The 20,804-nt window shown below is 41.3% G+C and overlaps 2 protein-coding genes across 37 annotated transcripts in view; one reads left to right on the forward strand and one right to left on the reverse strand.

Moving 5' to 3' along the window:
* The window catches only part of P2RY14 (purinergic receptor P2Y14), a 56,716-nt gene extending 42,541 nt beyond the window's left edge, over positions 1 to 14,175 (reverse strand). For both annotated transcript variants that reach the window (XM_021069620.2, XM_021069621.2), the window contains exon 1: positions 14,100 to 14,175. The gene's annotated coding sequence lies outside the window, so the exon portion shown is untranslated. The remainder of the gene's footprint in view (positions 1 to 14,099) is intronic.
* MED12L (mediator complex subunit 12L) overlaps positions 1 to 20,804 on the forward strand; it is a 354,400-nt gene that overhangs the window by 167,304 nt on the left and 166,292 nt on the right. The window lies entirely within an intron of this gene.

Consider the following 20,804-nt stretch of genomic DNA (forward strand, 5'->3'; position numbering starts at 1 on the left):
GCCTTGTACTTGATCTTGAGTTTAATGCCAATTTGAGTCATATTGACTTTCCAAAATATCATGAGTTTTGCGTGTTTCACCATTACTTTAATTTTCGCTAAAATTATTTCCCAGAACACTAAGTGGACATTTTTTTTTCCGTAAACGAAGTGGACATTTTTTTTTTTTTCTGTAATGTTATTTAAAAGGAAGAATTCAAGAGTGAATTGATGTAATACACTTAGTGGATAAAGAATTGTCTCGGAGAGATGAGTAAAGTAGAGGCTCATAATACAGGCTCTGGGGTTGAAATTCCTGGATTCAAATCCTGCCTCCCTCACTTATCAGCTATTTGAGTCTGACTGAAATACTTAACTCATCTATTAAATGGGAGTAACTCTCTGCCTCCCATAGGATTGTTGTAAGAATTTAGTGAGATAATACTTATTATTCACAAAGCATCAGGGCAATGTCTAAAGTGCAGAAAGCCCCCAGTCAACGTTAGCCATTATTAAATCCTGGAAAAGCAGGTAACTGGACAGAGGCTGGGATTTCTTACCCCTGCTTCCAACCGCCTTTCATTTAGCAATATATCTGGATGACTTCTCCATTTCAGTACTCTTCTTTTTTCTTTTCTTTTTCTTTTTTCTTTTTTTTTTTTTTTTTTTGACTGTGGCATGTGGAAGTTCCTTTTCCTGGAGGGAGTGGGGCACATCCTCAGCAAATGGGAGTTCCCAGGCTAGGGCATTAGTCCGAGCTACAGCTGCCAGCCTATGCTGCAGCCGTAGCAATGATGGATGTGAGATGTTTCTGTGACCTATGCCATAGCTCATGGCAACGCTGATCCCCAACCCACTGAACGAGGCCAATGATTGAACCTGCATCCTCTTGCATACTAGTTGGGTTTGTTTCTGCTGCACCACAGCGGGAATTCCCCACATTCTTAAGGCTCTACATCGCACACACTTATTTCATTGCTCTCTGATATACTCCTCAAAACTTTGAAGGTTATGTTTTGAGGTTGGTCTTAAGTACCAATGCTGTAATTGTTTCTGTTAATTTGTAAACACTTGTTTGATGGGGTCTCAGGAAAAGTTTGTGTTCATCTAGCAAACAATGAAATAATTATTGGACATCTCGTCCTATAATTTGAAGAACTGAGGGCAGTAGGAGTGAGCTGTGTTGGATAAGAGAGAGGAAACTGCCTAAGAGCCTTTACTGCAAACTTCTTATGGCCTGTCTCTCAGAAATTCAAATCTAAACTCATTAGCTGGATATGTAATTGTGTAAAGTGCACATAACCCAGCATGGAGAGTGTTCTGGCTTATATTCCATGGAATGCCTTTTCTCTGAAATCATTCCTCCTCAAATTGCAGCTTAATCTGTGCATATAAAACCTTCTCTCAGTCCTAATCAATGCTGGGAAGGTGGATCCTCCTATCTGGCCTTGGTACCCTCACTCCCCTCTCCCCAAAGCCCCTCAGTCTCTTCTGCAGCCAGCTGCAAGATGAATCTATCTCTAAGGGCACAGATGGCATTGGGGTTCGCCTTTGCTCAAACCCATCCTGGGGGAGATTTTGATCCAGATTCTGATCATGGCCTGCAAGGCCCTCTGTGACTGGCTGGCCTCTGCCCAGTTCCCTCACTGCACTTCCTGTGCTCTCTGCCTCACTCCTGTCCCAGCTGCATTGATCTTCTTGCAGCTGCTCCTCCTCCTCCCCTTCCTCCCCCCATCAGTCCCACCCATCTTGGCAACTGTGCATATGCTCTTCCTCCCTTGGTCTTCTCGTGTCATTCACGTCTCCTGTGCTCATAACTCATCTTCGTTGTGACTGCCCCTGGTCATCTCACCCCCAGGACACACCCACTATGTCCTGCTCCCATTCAGCTTGGTGGTTCCTTCCTGAGGATTATAAGCTGCTGAAGTCAGGCAACTTTGTCTCATTCACTGTTGTTGTCAGCACTTAAATAGTGCCTGGCACAATGGAAGTACTCAGTAAGTACTTGTTGAGCTAGTGAAGGAAACAGGGAGGGGGAAAGACTTATAGAATATAATGTTTGATGCTGTATTTTGAGACTGTAGTCTGAATATTGATGAAAGAAACTAAGAGTAGATCTGGCATTTTAAAGACTTCAGAAGAGCTGTCAGTTCTTTCCGTTTATTTTTCAGAACATATACATGCTGAGAAATTTTCAAAAGCCAGAAGTGCCATTTATCACTTTCTCATCTTTGATCACTGTCTTCTGTATTTTGATTTTACTCTTGCATTTATATCTTTAAAAATTTTTTTTTTTTTTTTTTGCTTTTTAGGGCTGCACCTGTGGCATATGGAAGTTCCCAGGCTAGGGGTTGAATTGGAGGTACAGCTGCTGGCCTGCACCACAGCCACAGCAACTCGGGATCCGAGTTACGTCTGCGACCTACATCACAGCTCATGGCAACACCGGATCCTTTAACCCACAGAGCAGGGCCAGGGATCAGAACCACGTCCTCAGGGATACTAGTTGGGTTCCTTACCACTGAGCCACAATAGGAAGTCCACATTTATATCTTATGTCCTGAAAGCACATAAGATGAGTCTTTCTTCTCATCTTCTCAAGTGCTCACTTGCAGATGGTTTCCCCTCGTGTCCCTCGACCCCCTTCAAATTAGATGATAACCTTACAGTATTTTCAGAGTTCCTTCTATCTAGGGGACTAGGAAATATATGGCTGGCTCACCAAAGAACATTCCCCTCTATGAGGAGGTATCTGAGCCCATGGTTTCAAACTGTCTTGGCTGGCTTCTGGGCAGGGTATCCAGAGAGCCTTCCAGGGAGGCTGATGAAGTTTTGCTTCAGCCTCCAGAGCATTTATTTTCATCTGTCTGCTGTATTAGTGTTCCCTGCAAGGTTTTGTTTGAATAAAAGTTTTATTCATGAATACAACAGTGTTGGAACACTTCTGATTTAGAAGGGTCTCTTCCATTTTGCGGGAGTAATGGGAGGGCTTGGAATAGGGTCTTGTGTCCCTGAGAAGTGAAGGTGGCTGACCAAGGGCAGTCTGTTCTAGATCCAAGGAGACATTTGATTGATGTTTGTGCCTTGAACTTACTTACAGGAGTTTGTGAGCCACTGGCCCAGGTACAGGTGCCCTTGGCTTTGGTGTCACCTTACTTTGTCTCCTTTCAGTTCCTCCTTTCTCCTGAGCTTCTGTTGGTGGTACAGCATTGCTAGGGAAACTTTATGCTAATAGCTGCTCCTGGCCCTGAGTTTGAGGAGGCTCATCTGATTTCTGTTCAATGATTAAATTTCCCTTCATGTCCTCAACTTCCAAGGCGTTTAACAATCCTCCATTGAAATGCAAACATGAGCTCATCAAAGTCAAAATGTAAACAGATTTGTGAAGTGTTTAAACCTTATCATTGGGTGTGTCTGGAAATTACAAACTTCAGAAACTTTGGGGCTCATATTCATAGGACCCACCCAAATGGAAAGCAGTTTATTGTTGAATGAATTAACATTAAACATAGGTTGCCTAGACTCTAGACGTTAATACAGTTAATATTTGCTCAAAAGCACCTGTTGTATGATAGTATAATCCTTTTTGGGGGAAGGGGTGCATTTTTGACTTAGTCATAGGAGATGGGGGAGGGGTGCTGCATGTCATTTTCCTTGAATATTCTTTTATATTCTAGCACCTTGGAGATTTTGGTAAATGAAGGCATGAATGAGTAAGCAACATGGGCAAATCAGTGAAAAGTAACTCCAGCTACAAGAGAAAAGTTTTGGGACTTGGTGACTGGACACAGAGAAGAGCTCAAGTGTGTACACAGGGGCACTTGGCTCTCTGATGAGGGGAAGTCAAGAGTCAGAACAAAAAAGTGCCGTAAACATGACGTGCGTGAAGAAAGAGTGACCTCTCTTAGTCAGGAAGTGCAATCTGGTCTCTCCTAGGGTGCTTTCAATGTGATTTAAAAAGATTTTAGGGAAAACTAAGCTTTACTTCACAGCTGACACTGTATGAATTGTATCAATGCTGTAAAGTGAATTGTATCAATGCTGTAAAGCATAAGAGAACGTTTCTAATTAAATTTTGTCTGGGCAGCTCATTCTAGAGTATATTTCTTGCTTGTTGCAGTTTCTTACATTCTTTAAATGGAAAGTTTATTTTGACTATTATTGGAACCATTAAACACTTCATGGAATATGTGGCTTAAGACAGTATTTCTTACTGGGAGTTTTTTTTGCTACTTTTATTCTTTTGACCTTCAATTGTAGAAAGGATTATACGTTTAGGAAGGCATAAAAACAATGGAGTGCTATTAAGGAAGTGATGATAATTGAAATACTTGATGAGAAAAGGGATTTAAATGTATAACTTAACCAAATTCAAGTAGCTAAATACAAACCTTCTTTTCTTTTTAAAAAGAAACAATGCCAGGCATATACAGTACTTTTCTTCTATGTCAACCTAAATTCTAAGCAACTACTGTTGATTATTTCCGAGAGCTGTTAGCTTGTGAGGCCAGGTAATCATTAACACTCAGGTGCCTGGGTTATTGTTTAGAAGTAAACAGTTTTCCTATGGTACCTCAATTGTAGTGTGGAAACTTAAGCTGGGGCAGAGTAATAAGAAATGAACCTTACCAAACAGTGAGTATGTGTTGGTTTAAAACTATTAAGGAAGTAGCTGTCATAATACAGCTCTTCAAAATGGTCTCTTCATTTCTTAGTATGTAGATTGTTTTATCAACTGAATTACTAAGTACTTATGAGATGCTCTCTGCTCCTTGTTAATCTGTTAATTTCTCCAAACCCAAAAATACAGGAACAAGTTTTTTTTTTTACTATTATCAGTCCTATGTTTTCTTATTAAAATCTCAAAGAAGTAGCCTGAAATGCTCTATTTTAAGATGCATGGAGTAATAGACTATCTGAATAGCAGGAATACTTCTCTTTATTTGTTTAAGTTGACATGCTTTCCAGATGAAATAGTCATAAAACATTTTTGAAAATCATCTAAATCCTATAAAATAATGTGAGTGTTTTAAGCTATCGAAAGCCATGTCCCCTGAGAGTAACATTTTTAACATTTATTACTCACTTTAAAGTTAGGTTTCAATAGAACTACTTGAATCACACTGACTGGTTTTATGGAGCCTAGGTCATTAAAGAGAATTCAATCTACACTGATGACATGGTTACCTGGTAACTGTTCTAATGTATAGTCAAAGAAAAAGATGTTGTGAGTGAAGTCTCTCTCTCTCTCTCTTTTTTGGTGCTGGGTTACACTGCTATTTTTACAGAAATAGAAGTTTGGATTATCCCTGTCCTAGTCAAAAGCTTATCACAAGGCAGGGCCCTACCAACAGTTCTAAATGGATGCTTCCAGTGTGCTCCACTGGCCCATGCTTATGACTTTATTCCTGTCAGTAGGTTTCTATCCAAGGTGCCCCTGAGGCTGAGCATAGGCTTTCAAAATACATTTCTCTTAAACTTTGGGGCATTTAGAAATGAGTCAGCAATGTTTGTAGAGCACTTTTCTGTAGAGATCCAACACCAGATGAAATGGAGGAGTAGAAGAAGTAACTCAGGATGGATCATATACCTAAGTGTAAAACTGAAACCATAAAGCTTCCAGAGGAAAACAGAGTATGTTTCCAACATTGGTTAGGCAAGGATTTCTTAGGTTATGTACTGCACTAAATCATAGAAGAAAAATTAATATATTATACCTTATCAAAATGTAAAACTTTCCCTTTTCATTAGATGCCATTAAGAAAATGAAAGGCAAGCCATAGATTGGGAGGAAATAGTCACAATTTTATCTCTGCTAAAGGACTCAGACTACTTAAATAACTGTCATAACTCTATAATAAAAAAGAACTCAAGAAAAAAAAAAAAAAGAAGCCCAGAAGACTTAAACGAACAAGTCATGAAAGAAGATGTTTGACGAAGGAACACATGAAAAGATGCTCAGCATCATTAGTCAACAAGGAAATGTCAATTAAAATGATGAGCTACTACTTCACACTCATTAGAATGGCTGAAAAACAAAACAAAACCTCAAAAGCCAACAATACTGTTGACAAGGAAGGGGAACCATTAATATTTTCATAAATTTTTGTTTGGAGTGTAAAGTAGAAAGTTGACTTTGGAAAACAGTTTGGTAACTTATCAAGTTAAACTTGTAATTACCTATGAGCTAGTAATTGAACTCCTAAGTGTTGACCTAAGAGAAATGAAAGTGTATGTCTACAAAAATACTTACTAAAATGGTCATAGCAACTTTATTCATAATAGCCAAAAATTGAGAATGACCAATCCAGGTGTTCATCAACAGATTAAAATGAGTGAACAAATCTTGGTATGCTTATAGAATACCACTCAGTGATCAAAGGGAATGATAGATGCCAACAGTATGGATACATCTCAAAAGAGTATGTTGAGCAAAAGCAGGGAGACAAAAAGGAGTGTGTACTGTGTGAGTCTGGTTAAATGTAGTTCTACCGCAAGTAAAACCAAGCTCTTGGGACAGAAATCAAGAATGTGGACGTCAGTTACTGGAAAGGTTCACTAGAAAACTTTTGCGATGGAAAAATACTGTATGTATCATAGTAATTGGAATGGTGATTACATGATATCTAAACTCAATGAATTTACATTTAAAATGTTTTCCATTTTATTGTACATAGTTTATACCCCAGACTAAATTCAGTGGGGAAAAGAAGCTGTACAGCTTTCCCTTTGACACATGTGGTAGACTATGTGTAAATGGTTTATAACATTACCAGGATGGCAGAGATGGCAGGGCATGTGCAGCACATGAACCCTGAGAAAAAAGCAGGTCAAATGGGAAAGAGTTTCTGGGCAAGAGATGGTTTGTGTTGTGTTTTGAAGATGGAGGTTGATAAATCCTAGAGATTGGGATTGGAGGGAAAACATTCCAAACAGGCTCTGAGTCTCAGGCCAAGGGGTCAAGGCAAAAATAAAAGAAGACATGTTTTGAGGTCAATCAGCATGCTAGTTGAAGTTGTTTCCTTACTCAGTATTTCATTTCCCAGCCCCCTGTTGCTGTATCATTTTCCACTTTCAAGACTCAGCCCAATTCTATTCCTTCCATCCAATAATGCTCTAGCACACTGTGTTCTGTCCTATTTCTGAGCTCCTATTTTAACTCCATAGCGTAACACTTAAATTTTCTCAGATTATATCCTACAAGCTGAGTGTGTATCTTCTCAGAAAGTGCTTTCTGGGGGAAGGTGGCTTTTCTTTTCTTCCACTGCCCCTGGTGAGATGCTGAGTCCACAGTCAAATGCTGGTTAGGGTTCTTTGGATGGAGGTTTGATAGACGTGCAGGAGAGGACATCTGTTGACATGTAGGTTTACTGCATTAAGTGTATGTGGTAGGTTTTTATATATAGGAGTGTTAATAGCTGTAATTTTTTGACTGTCAACTACATACCAGACATTATGATAACTATGACAATAGTTACTTCTTAGGTATTTTTATTCTCTTTTCATAGCTGAATAAACTGAGCAGGCAGAGGTTAAATGACAAGCTGGACTTTGAATCTGTTTCTCTGGCTTCCACTGCTTTTGTCATCCTTGTGTTACTGAGAATTGAGATGATGACACCAGTAAACACTGATTGTACTCTTTTGTCATACTAGTCATTCTTTGGGTACTTTATGCATGTGTGCACACACACACACAAAAGCATACATACACACTTACACTTACTTTATGCATACCAATTCAGTTAACCTCCATGATAAGTAAGGGAAATGATTCATAGAGTCATTAAGTAGCCTTGTCAAGGTCATTTCAGAGTAGGTAGTGTGGAGTTAAGATTTGAACTAGTCTGATTCCAGAATACACTGTCTTTGCTCTTTATTATTATGTTGCGCTGCTTGGCTTTGCAAACATAAAGGACTGGTTGTCTCCCTTAGTGAGAACAAGGCATGTACTTTTCCTTCGGTGGGGTGGGAATAGGAATGGATTTAGATAAATGCAAGGCAGAATGTTGTTTCCATGACGTATTTAGTTAGTTTAAGATCCTCCTATTGCCATCCATCCATAAAATGTTCCTGGAAAAACTTCACTGTGTCATTCCCTTACTAGGCTAAGACAAACTCCATTCTTTTGAGGGCTTAAGAGTCTAGGTTTAGGTCTGAGTTTTTAAAATTTTTTTAAACTCACGTGGCTTCTCAATGTTTAAAAATTCTCATACTACTTGAACTAAACTAAGAAACTGGACTTGACTGGCAATGTGTTCAAGTTACAATTTATGAAGGAAAATTAGTTACAGGACGCTCACCAGCAGACCCACACTTAGGAAGAAAATCTTGCCACAGCACCAAAAGTTTAGGTAGTAAAAGCACATTATGTATTTTCAGTTAAATTAATGTATTGCAAGGAAATATTTATCTTCTTCTAAAAGTGTTTTCCTTCTTAGTCTAGTTTTTGGTTACCCAAGCTGCCTGCATCAGTGGCCCTGGCAGCAAGGACTGTGTATTCAAACTCTTCAGAGAGCCAGTGATCACAGAGTCGGCTGCTCTTACATTTTAGTTTTTTTCTTCATCTCAGAATGTTTCCTTTCCCTTCCTTTTTTCACTTCTACAAAGGTGGTACTTGCACAGATATTTATGGTAGGGAAAGAGGCAGTGAGATCCCTGCACAGAAACATAGTTGGCAGTTTCAGGGACCAGGAAAGAGAGACTATGAAACACTGTGGGCCAATTCCTAGGGTGTTTAACTGAATTTGGTATTGTCTTGGTCCATTTTTGTTGTGGTGCCTGCAGGGCTATCAGCTCTAGGATTTAAATCAAGTCAATGAATGTTGCTTGCCTTCCGATGAGATTAGGATTCCCAAATCTCTATAAAGAAAATAAAAATGTAATCTACTATGTTAAAACTTGCCCAAAGATAGCTGTCAGACTGAGTAAGTATCATATCCTAGAGGAGAAAGATTGAAGATGTAAATGTTTGTCTTTGTGCCTCTTAGAACATCAGCTTCATGAGGTGAGGGACTCTTGGAGTAAGAGTACTTCTAGTATCTAGAATTGTGGCTGCCACATGGTAAGAAATCAGTGTTTTTTGATTGAATGAGTAACTGAAGTAGCTCTAGAATGAAAAGGAGATTTTTATTCTCTCGTGTAGCAGAATGGAAACATCTTTAAATGAAGCCTCCTGTGAGCTCACTGACCAACCTTTAACCTTAGGGCTGGACACACTGGGAAGAGCCTGTAAGCAGCAGGTGGGCCCTACTTTCCAGCCAGGTATCTCTCCCACAATAAAAGAGAAACTGACCCACTTCAAGTTGGCTTGGTATAAATTGTTTTCAGAGTCCAGTGACATGATGAAAATAAGTGTGTGATCCTAGAAAATTGAGAATCAGATTCTTTTTCCTAGTTATCTCCCCAAAGTATACAGTATACAGTCTCCTTTGGGCCAAGCCAGAGAGGCCAAATAGCTGATATTTCTCTTTTTTCTTTGGGATCTTAACTTCAACAGCAGATGTTATGTAATTGAGTGGAAGCCACTGACCCCTCTCTGACTTTTATCTCAAAGATAAAGGGTCAGATCATGACGTCTAAGGCCTTTGATTCTTTCCAGAAACAGCAGATGGAAGACTTCAGTGAAGAATAAAAAGCCAGCAATTTAATTTAGGCTGAGTGAAGACAGAGATTTCAAAGGAATGGAAAATGGATCTGATCCAAAAGCATATGACCAATTATTTCACTTTGTCTTTAAAAGAACAGGTGGATTGAGAAGCTTTGTGATTTTTCTGTGAATTAATATAGCCAAGTAATTGCTACAAAAATAGGACTAGTAAATTACCTACTAGATTTGAACTTTTCTAGGGTACTCATCCAGAAAAGAAAACTCCTTGTAGAGGAACCACAAAATTTAGTGAAAAGGATTTAAAAGATGTGATGGAGGAGACTTGACTCCACATGCTAGGGATTTAAATTAGATTGTATATAGTTTGGTGGTAGGTACTTTTTTTTTTTTTTTTTGGTAACGATAGGATACCCCTTCTGAAATGAATTTCTGTATTCATGCTCCCTAGACTTTTATGAGGCAATGCATCTTTCAGCATTCAGGGCGTCTGTGGGTTTAGTAGTAACAGATGTGAAGCAAATTTAAAATCTCAAGCAGTACATGGAATCCAACCCAAGAAACCCTTATGTAGCATTCAATCTGAAGTGAAGGATGACTATATAATTTACTGTCCAAACCAGGACACCTCCGAGGTAGAAAGGGGGCACCATTTACAATTATGTCAGGAAGAAAGTGAAAATTAGAGCTGTCCCAGGACTTAGTGACACTTTACCCAGTGGAATTTAAAATTGAATGTGCAACGGAATCACCTAGAGGGCTATTAAAACACAGATTGCTGGGCTCCACCCCCAATGTTTCATACTCACTTGGTCTGGGATCAAAAATTTGCATGGCTAACAAGTTCACTAGTGGTGTTGATACAGCTTGTCTGGAGACTGCACTTTAAGAACTACTGCTCTGCCCACACAGGCTTGGCAGTCTTGTGTTGATGAAAGCAAGTCTCCTTGGGAGGTCCCTGATGGCCTAGCGGTTAAGGATCTGGCATTGTCACTGCTGTGGTGCAGATTCCATCTCTGGCCCAGGAACTTCCCCTTGCCATGGGTGCAGCCAAAAAACCCTCCTTAGTGCTCAATCCTCCTCTGCTAGACAGCTCTCTGAAAGTGAGAATACCCACGAAGAAGATGGCAGAGAAAGTTTTTGTTGCCTTCTGTCTATGTCTCTGTGGACTGGTCTCTTCTCGGCATTCCAGAGATGGCTTACCTGGTACCAACCTAACTGTCTTTTCTTTTTTCCTCCGTACCTGTAGCATATGGAAGTTGCCAGGCTAGGGGTCCAATTGAGCTGCAGCTGCCGGCCTATACCACAGCCACAGCAACGTGGATCCGAGCCGCATCCTCCAACTATGTTGCAGTGTGTGGCAGCACTGGATCCATAACCCACTGAGCAAGGTCAGAGATCAAACCTGAATCCTCATGAACACTGTGTTGTGTTCTTAACCTGCTGAGCCACAACAGGAACACCCTAACTTTCTTTTTAATTTATTTTTATCTTTTTCTTAATTTTTGGCTGCACCTGTAGCATGCGGAAGTTCCCAGGCCACCACAGCCATCTGAGTGACAGAAGTGACAACACTGGATCCTTAACCTCCTGTGTCACCAGGGAACGCCCCAACCCAACTTTCAAAGAAATGCTGAAACCAAATGGAATAACTAAGACTTCAGGTTTCTTACATAGAGACTTGGGCTTAGGGAAGCCTCAATACCTAAATTCACTCCAGACATTTTATAGAATGAACATTGTTGGGGACAACAATATTTCTCTCCTCTTCCCTTTTGCATCTGAGAAGACACCATGGGCCACCAGCAGCTCTACTGGACCCACCCATAAAAATCTGGTGAGGGTTCCTGCTCTTGGCGCATCTGTGCAAACCAGCACAGCTGTGCCCATACTGCTACCACTGGTACTTGCAGATATAGCTTTGGTACATTGGACTAAGTGAACTTCCTCAAATTAGGTAATCTAGGACATCTTATTGCAGAAACAGCACTAGCTCTTTGTACATTAAAAAATAAAACCCCAATATTCTTAAATTCAATAGTTGACTTCAGAAGTGTCTTGAACTGATGATAAATATCCTGACTCTTGTTTGTTTCTCTTTGTTCTTTTTAAATCAAGAATAATGTAATGCTTAACTATGTGGGTATTATAAGGTGCTTTTGCTTTTTAAGCATATATTGAATAATTTGCTTTCTCATTAACTGGCCTAGATTAAATGAGAATCATATGGACAGTTTTATTAGTAAGGCAGATGTGGGTGACTGGGTTTCAGTGTAGATCAGGGGTTCTTAAAATGTTGGCCCCCAGATAGCAGCATTAGTATCATCTGAGACTTTGTTTGAACTGCAGATTCTTAAGTTCCAAACCCAGTTTATTAAATCAGAAACCTTGGGGAGGAGGGCTAAGAGGTATGTTTCAACAAGCCCCACAACCCCCGCTGTAATTTTGCCGTGTAGCAAAGTTTGACAGGCACTGTTGTAAATGGTTTTATGTTATATCATGTCTATTTGTTTTGCTCTACAAAGGTATCGAAATGTCTAAGTTATGTTTTCCAGTGGTCTGATACGTAATTACATATACATCTGCTTTGATTCAGTGAGTTTTCATAATAACAGTGAAAGCAGTGATGAGGTTAGCCGACATTTACTGAACACTTTTTTTTTTCTATATTTCTCTATTAAAGCCTTTATAAAGTCTTTATAAATTTATAAATAAGGTCTGATTTAATCCTTCAGTGGTCTTGTGCTAATGTCATCACTGTTTTACAGGTAGGCGAATGGCTTCAGGAGCTTGGTAGACCAGCCTCCTAGCAGGCGGTTTCTTAGTACTTGGCTGCCTAGTGTACCCACTAGCTCTTTTAATGTCTGTCCCCTGCCCTCCCAATCCCTTCTCCTGGTTTTGAGAGGCTTTCTTTTTTGTACTCCTGTCTCCTTTCCCTTGTTGTATCCTGTTTAAACATCTCAGAGATAATTATAATTTTACATTTTCCATATAATTTTTCTCCCCCAGATAGGTACATGGTGCTAGACTGGACATTCTTCTCGTGGAGTAATTATAAATACCGTCCTACAAGTGTATGTTGGGGTTGAAAGTAGCCGAAGCAGACTGAAGGACATGATGATGGGCGATTGGCAGGGTAGGGCGGAAGGGCCAGGGGAGCGGGGTGGGGGTGGGGGTGGGGAAGCAGTGGTAAGACTGGGCTGCTGAAACCCTGAGGGGTGTGGGCTCCTGCCCTGAATGGGGTACAAGCTCCTTCCCTGTGCCCAGGGGCTCAGGCTCGCTAGATATCAGCAGGATAACCTTGGTCAGGGTGGTTGCACCCTGTCTACCTGCTTCCTCAACTTTAAAATGGGCGCTACTGCATCTCAGCAAACAGTAGTTGCTTCCCCATGCCCTGCCCCCTTTCCCTTCCTGGATCTTCAAGCTTTGGGTATCTTGGTGTGCCCGCCTTCCTTCCTTACCAAGCTACACAGACACGACAGTCTGTAGTTTATGTGTATATTACCAGTGTGTAATTGTGTGTATGTGTGCCTACTTTTATGTGTGTATGTGTAGATTTTATTGAAGTATGAAATTTATGTTTACAAATCATAAAATGTTATTTTTATATTTTACATCGAGCACATTTTTTTTAACTTACCAATGAAATTTAGAATTTTTTTTTAAATGCCACGGCTGTTTTCAAATCTGTATGTTTTAAGAAGATGAATATGCAAACTGCAGTGTATTTTTGTGATCTTTGATTCATTTTCTCTGTAGAATTAGTTGTCCTTGCTTGAAAAAAATATTTATGAACTAGATGGATTGCATGAGATTGGCTGGATCTGATGGGGTGGATCTGTGCTAATTCCCTTGTAATTTAAATTATAATGTTTAAAGTACTTTGAATAATTTAGGTAGTTTGTCCCAGACCTATATAATAAGTAGCATGTGAAGTTAAATTTTTGCTATGCATAGGATGTATTTTTTTTTTTTTCAGTTTATAGTTCTCTTTAAAGGCAAATACATAGCTTGCTAGGTATTAATAGGGATAATTTATTCCAATAAAAACAAAGGTTAAAAAACTTCTACCTATATAAGTATATATACACAAATAAATACTAATTGTGTATTTATGTACACATGAAATTGCAAACAAAAACTGACTTGTAAGTATTATTGTCATAATTGATTTTGCACTTTTTAGAGACAATTTTGGTGTGCATATATAAGCTTTAGAAATGTTCATCCTGAATGAATATCTTTTAAGCATTTTCTTTGGCATTTCCTCATCACAGATATATTTTGACAGTCACAACTGGAAATCCTAATTAATCCTCAGTGATAAAATGTTAAATTTGGATCCCCAAGCTAGCGTGAGCAAATATATTACCATGTTAACCAGTTATAGTTCTCAAGCCCAAAGTTACTTACTGAGAATGGGGACAGTCTGGTGTTACTCAGAAATCTCCTTTTCCATTCTCACACCCTGTTCACACACACTCAAGTTCTTTCATGGAAAAGCTGTTTCCTTACCTGTTTGTAGACCTTCGTCTGCGAGTCACAGCACTTATTTCAAAGTATGTCTCAGTGGACGCTCCAAATTAAGACTGTCCTTACGCAGTTCTTGCTCGTCTTCAAGAACAGATGAAAATCAGGAACTTGACAGAAACCACGAGACAGAAGGTTGACTGTCACTGCTGAATTGGTCAGTTTGAAATTGCTCAAGGTTGGGAAATGGAAACAAGGAGGGAGAGAGAGATGTTTGGATCTACGTGGATATCAGGCTGGCCTCCGTGCTAGTGCCTTTCCTTCAGTGATCAAAAAAAACAAAAAATGTGAGTTTTTTTCCTTCTTGAAATTTTCTACTATGTTCCCCCCGCCACGTCACCACATCATACGGCAAATGAACAGCCAGGCAACAACCTGAGTAGGTTTTCTTTTCAAATTTTGCCATTACCAAGTTCAACATGTGAGAGGCGGAGAGCTGGTGGGGGCACCCATCTGCCACACCCTCCTAAAAGGAAACTGTTGTAGGGGAGGAAGGAACTCCCCCCTCCACTTCTGAGCTCCTCTGGCCAATCTGAGAATAAAGTTGACATGAGACGGATTAACAGGAGAAAAGCAAACAAAAGTGTCATAACACGTATACACGGGAGAGACCCAGGAAAACTCAGTAACTCACAACGTGGCAGAAGCCACCACCTTAAATACCGTTTTCAGCTAAGGGCAAAGGAGGATGGTGGGGGGTCGTGGAATTCAAAGGGGAGGAAGGTAATGCACAGGAAGATGAGAAAGAGCAGATGGTAAACCAGTGTTTCTTGGGCCACAGGAACAATGGGACACAGAGAAACATTTTAACAAAAACGTTTGCTAGGGTCCTCCCATTGTACACCTTGTTCATGATGGCTCCCTTCCTGGGACAGGTCCTCTGTCTAAATTCTTTTAGTCAGTTAAGGGGATGGTCAAAGGTTCCTGAATCTTTGGGGCCTAGATTTTTTCCAGCTCAAAATAATGAGCAGACCAAAGAGACAGATTTGGGGGTGGCAAGGTTTGCTCCCCCTTCCTTGTCAACAGCCACCCAGTGTAACTACTGTTCACAAACAGGTGGTGACTGGGGCTACCTGGAAATGTGGAATTAGCGTTTGAGTAAAGAAGCATTTTGGCACCCCTGACCACATCTGTTAGATAAGAGGTATTATTATTGCCATTTTTTTCCACATTAATTTTTCCATATTTGAGCATTACTGACAAATAGATCATGAGTAGGGCTTCAGATTAACTCGTGTGTTAATCTTTTGCTAAGTGTGTGCTGTTAATGTTACTGTTTTGAAAGTGAGAGGCAGGACCTCTTTGTATTTCTGGTTCCTTTTCAAGTTGTATAATATAATTTATAATGTCCTGAAGGGTGCTCTCTTTCCTGCTGAATACTAGTGTGCAGTTAGAAATGGAAATACTAAATTTGGCTGCAAACCTCTCATTAAAGTGTGTGACTCAGAACCAGATAAGAAAGAAACTTTGCCCTGAAAGGCTCTTTATTAGGCTGCTACGTTGCAGGTGTGTTCACTCAGGTTGTTCCATAGCTGAATTATGGGCTCAGAGTTTATTAACGTGTCAAGTTCAGTTGGACTTAAAAGTGTACCCTACGTTTATGGTTGCAGTAGTCAGTAGTACTTATTTATGGAGATATGATATGCCAGGTCCTGTTCTAAATACTTAGTATGCACCTACTGTGTGGTAGGCAGTGTTCCAGGTACTGGAGATGAAGTAGTGACTAAATCAGATTCCAGTCCCATCCTTCACGAAGCGCATTTGCTTATTTTGAGTCTTACATACAGACATAGTCACTATTGATCCTTAGTAAACTCAGCAGAGGCCCTGGGGGACCCAGAGCTGGTTTAGGGAAGCTTCCCACTTGGCTCTGCCTGGGTGATGCAGTCCTCCTTCTTCCCAGGGCCCACTGGGTCCTGGCTGCTGCTTGGAGGCCAGGAGCACCATATGCCTGTGAACTGGAGGTTGGCAATTGCCATCTGCCTCGATGTGGACTGAATCATGAGCTACTGCAGCTGCTGATCCTGAAGGGAGCAACACCCCCTGAAGGGAGCTCAGGGTGGAGATCAAGAGTGAGGCACTCTGTGCTGGGGGTGAGGGGGGGAACTGGCAGAACAGGTCTTCAGGGAGTTAGATATTTTCAGGAGAACATTTTATGTGCCCAATTCTTGCATCTGCTCACATGTAGAAAAGCATTGAAATCCTTCACGGTGTCATCTGCGCCTCATGACTAGTAGTAATCTTCAGGACACCAGCAGCAACCCTCTGTAAAAATGTATGCTTGGTTGCATGTAGCATTCCTTCACCAAGATCACGTACATACTGATATTCTCCCCTGCCTCTTTGGAGCCCTAGCTCAGAGCTATCTGAAATGCTGCCTCCCAGGCTATGGTCCTCATTTCGCCCCAAATAAAATTTAACCCTCAACTTTTAGGTTGTGCATATTTTTAAAGTTGACATGCCTATAGAGGCTTGCTAGCTTCTGCTGCAAGGAGATCTGCCTGGTAAATATGTTTAAGCACAAATAGACAAACAGGATGAGCCTGCTTCAGAGCCTGCTTATTATCAGAGCATGCTGTAGAGTCCCTCAGATGTAAATGTTATGCTAACTAAATGGATGATTTGGCTTTCAAGACTTCCCTGATTTATTGCAGGAGGCTCTGCATTTATTCTGATGGTTTCAGAAACACCCTTTAATTGTTCCCTCGCATTCTTGCCTTCTCCGTGGGGTGCTCCTCATAGGTATGGAGCCTGTTGGGGTGAGGGGGAAGTAGACAGACATTATTATTAAATTAAGTTCACTGGAGCTGCTTGTTTTCCTCTCTGTGCCAGGAGTTGTGAAGTCCAAGGCCAAAGGGATAGCATGCAAGTGGTCTCTGATGGCAGGTCCAGATACCTGAGGTAGACCCTTAGGGGAGAAAGGAAATTGCAGAACTCATGGCCCACGGTGGGGGAGGGGGGCAGCTGCTGCCCAGCTAGAGCTTATCAGGGCCCAGCGTTGCCTCACTGTGGATGGACCAGTGTTGTCAGAACCTTGCCTGCCGATCATGTGGGCTGTTCCAGATGCTTTTTGTGTTTAAGTGTTTTAACTCATTGAGTTCTCACAACAGCTCTGTGAGCTGGGTGGCTTTCACTCCTGTCCCTCCCCCTCCCTTTCCTAAGAGTAGAGGAAGCTGAGGCACAGAGATCCTAAGTTAGGTCCCACAGCTCCTAGAGCTGGAGTTTGGATCCTGGCAAAGGCAGATCCTGGAGCCCATGCTCCTAACTTCACTTCTGTGTCTCTCCTGGTTTCATGCATTGTTGAAATCAGACACTTTGCAAACTCTTGTAGGCTTGCCGTCTGGTGGGCTGAAACAGAACCTGAGTGTGACTGTGTTTGGCTTATGGGAAGCTGGTTTGTGGCATAAGCAGGGTAGGGAGGGTATGACCAGGGTCTCGGAAGGAAATCTCATCTGCAAGGACTGGATCAAAGCATAGATGCATGTATCTCACACACTTGGTCTATGTTGACTGAAAAAAATTGCACAGCCTTAAAGTCGAGAGTTACCATTTTTTTTTTTTTTTTGGTCTTTTTAGGGCTGCACCTGCGGCATATGGAGGTTCCCAGGTTAGGGGTCCAATTGGAGCTGTAGCTGCCCACCTACACCACAGCCACAGCAATGTCAGATCCTACTTGCGTCTGTGACGTACACCACAGCGCATGGCAACGCCGGAGCCTTAACCCAATGAGCAGGCCAGGGATTGAACCCGCAACCTTATGGTTCCTAGTCAGATTAGTTTCCGCTGCGCCACGACGGGAACTCTGAGAGTTATCTTTTATTCGGGGACTTTCCGAGGACTTCGAGCCTGGAACACAGCATCTCAGATAAAGCTGAGAAACCGTTCCCAAGAGGTGGGGGGGGGGGGTGGGGTCAGGTTATATAGAAGTTTTTGTCACGAAAGACCAGGTAGTAGGAACATCAAAAGATTACTGTTAATTGAAAAAACCCAGACATGTCAAGTTAATGAATTGAGTGCTTTTCTGTATGGGAAGATGTAAAGTTGGGCTCATTGACATCATTCCTTTGATATGCATCTTAACTATCTAGGGCCTATATCCTGTGGCTGCAGCATTTGACTGCTAGATGGTGGGCCTTCTTTGTTTCCATTCTGAGTTCCTTCAGGGCTCACTGCTGTTGGGACAGCTGTACCATGATGCCTTGATGGCTGTAACATCCTTTGTTTACCGACATGGCCAGCGATATGTCTCATTCACGTTGAGCACGTTGAGTTTTTTTTTTTCTTTTTTTTTGGTATTAGATCTCTTTGCAGCCAATCTATATAGGAACCATTGGGGGGCAACTATTCCTATTTTTACAGAGGAAAAAAACAGAGCTTTGGAAAATTTAACTAAGTTATTTAAGCTAGGAAGTGGCAAGGCTGGATTGCAGCTAGAGTTTATTTTTTTAAGATTTAAAAATTTTGATTTTAATTTATTTTATGATCCAGCATATAGTCTGTCTGGTTAATAATATTGCATGTACAATTGAAAGAAATGTTTATTTTGTAGTTTTTTGGTACATGTTGATTTATGGTCTTCAGATCTTCAGTCTCTTTTCTACATTTATATCTAGTTATTTCAACTACTGAAAGAAGAACTGGAGATTTTTTTCACTTTTCCCCTTTTCTGTAACTTCATGTATTTTGAAGTTTTGCTCCTACATGCGTGCATATTTACATCTGTTATTTCTTCCTGATTAACAGACCCTTTTACTGTTATGAAATGTCCTTCTTTATTCCTGGTCATATTCCTCATCTTGAAATCAACTTTGCTTGATTAATATAGTCACTTTGACTTTCTCATGCAGAGTTTAGACTAGAGTTTAGACTCAGAGTTTAGGATTCCTTTCCCAGGTCAGTGGCTCTTTCTTAAAACCAGATGAACAGTGAACACTGATTCCTGAATTGATGAAGCACCTGAGAGCTGCATACACTATGACAGTCACTGTGGGGAACCCAGACAGAAAAAGTGTATTTTCTCATTGCGAAATGTTGGTTATATGCACACATAATATTTTAATCCAAAGGTGAGAAAGGTGAAGAGAGTATGGCAGGCAGATAGGCGGTGCAGGTGATAATCGTTGTGGTCTGTGCACGGTGGTTAGAAAAAGAATTTTACAGACTCATAGCAGGGTGAAAAGAAAGATAAGTTTACTGAGATAAGAGGCATTGCTAGCAGCAGAACGGGTTGGGTCTTTTTTTTTAAATATAGCCCTTGTTGAGAGGAGAGGTCTTAAGATAAACCTTCAGACTTGCTGATTGATTGGGGAAAGAGGGGTCTTAAGATATACTTGCTGGTAGGTTAGGGATGTATAAAGCCTATAGGGGTAGGCTGAGGAGTGGGCCACATACTTTCTTAATAGGGAGTAGGAAGGAGTAGGCCAGAGTGCTTAAGGTGGGGGGGTGGGGCATTATAATGAGACAGGTGGGGGGATGATTAGGGTCTGGTAATTATTGTCTTGGCCAGAGGCTTTGAGGTCTATCTCCTTGAAGAGGTCTTGACGTCCAACAATATGACTGTGAACCACAAGGCGAGTGGTAAAATTAGTGGTCAAGGCTGTGCTTGCCTTGTAATTGGGGAAGATGAAAACATAACCACCCAAGAAGAACTTGGTGAGTTATCTGTTCATCTTGTGTTCTCAAGATTGCATGCCTTAAGACAGACTGTCTGCCTTAGTAGAGCTTCTGGCTACAGGACCTTACTGACACTGGAGCAGGGGCAGGATTTGTGATTCCTTATTCCATGTTTGGGAGACCTTTCAGAAAAACCTGGAGCTGTTGTGCACTGCCCTCCACACACCCCCCCCCCCCGCCCTGCCCCCAACTATGAAGCAGTTCTGACTCTTAAGGCCATTGTTTATATACTTGATTGGCCATCACCACCACCTGGGGAGTTTTAATAATCCAGATTCCAGGCCCTACTTTAAGTGAGCCAATCAGAACCCTTGGGTTTTTCGGCTCTGGATTCTATATTTTCAAAAGCATCTGGGTGAGTCAGAACTGTGGCCAGGTGTGAGCATCCCTGCCTTGCTGGTTTACAACACTTGGAGGAACTTTTATCTTTTGGGTAGATGCCTGACCTCCTGTTTTGTCTAACTCACTGCAGCTGTCTGGGCCTTGTCAGTTACTGCCACAGCTTTGGATACCCATGCAGCACTGTGCCCCGAGAGCAGAAATTGCCGTGATCAGAGTAGCAGTGGGGTGGTATTAATGAGAGGAGAGATTCACAGAGATCTGGAGACAGAGGAAGGCCAGGACATCCACAGATTGGGTAAAAACCAAGAAAGAAGGAGGAATAACAACAGGGGCTCATGCAGCCAGAACAGTGAGGTCCGACTTCTCCTGGGGCCTTGAGTTTTCTTTTTCAGCCTGTCTTCTGTCATCAGTGTTTTTTCCCAGCTGGATGTCAGTGAATGATACCAGTCTGTTCGTACACTGTCATTATTACACCTTCATTTTAGCAGGGAAGTCTTAGGAGTGAAGTCCTCCTTTATTTATTTATGCACCTCACCCTGTCACCCAGATTTTGAAAACTGGCCCCAGATGTCCCAGCGTGTGGGGCTTGTGGAAACATGGGCACATTTGTGAACAACTCAGACAGACCTCAGTGCATGATGTAAAATTGGCCCTGCCACCATTTTATACTTCCTG

Source organism: Sus scrofa, chromosome 13 (assembly GCF_054392235.1).
Source record: "Sus scrofa isolate SSC_HxYL_T2T_F1_AM1 chromosome 13, Sscrofa_HxYL_maternal_Yorkshire_Landrace_v2.0, whole genome shotgun sequence".
NCBI lineage: Eukaryota > Metazoa > Chordata > Mammalia > Artiodactyla > Suidae > Sus > Sus scrofa.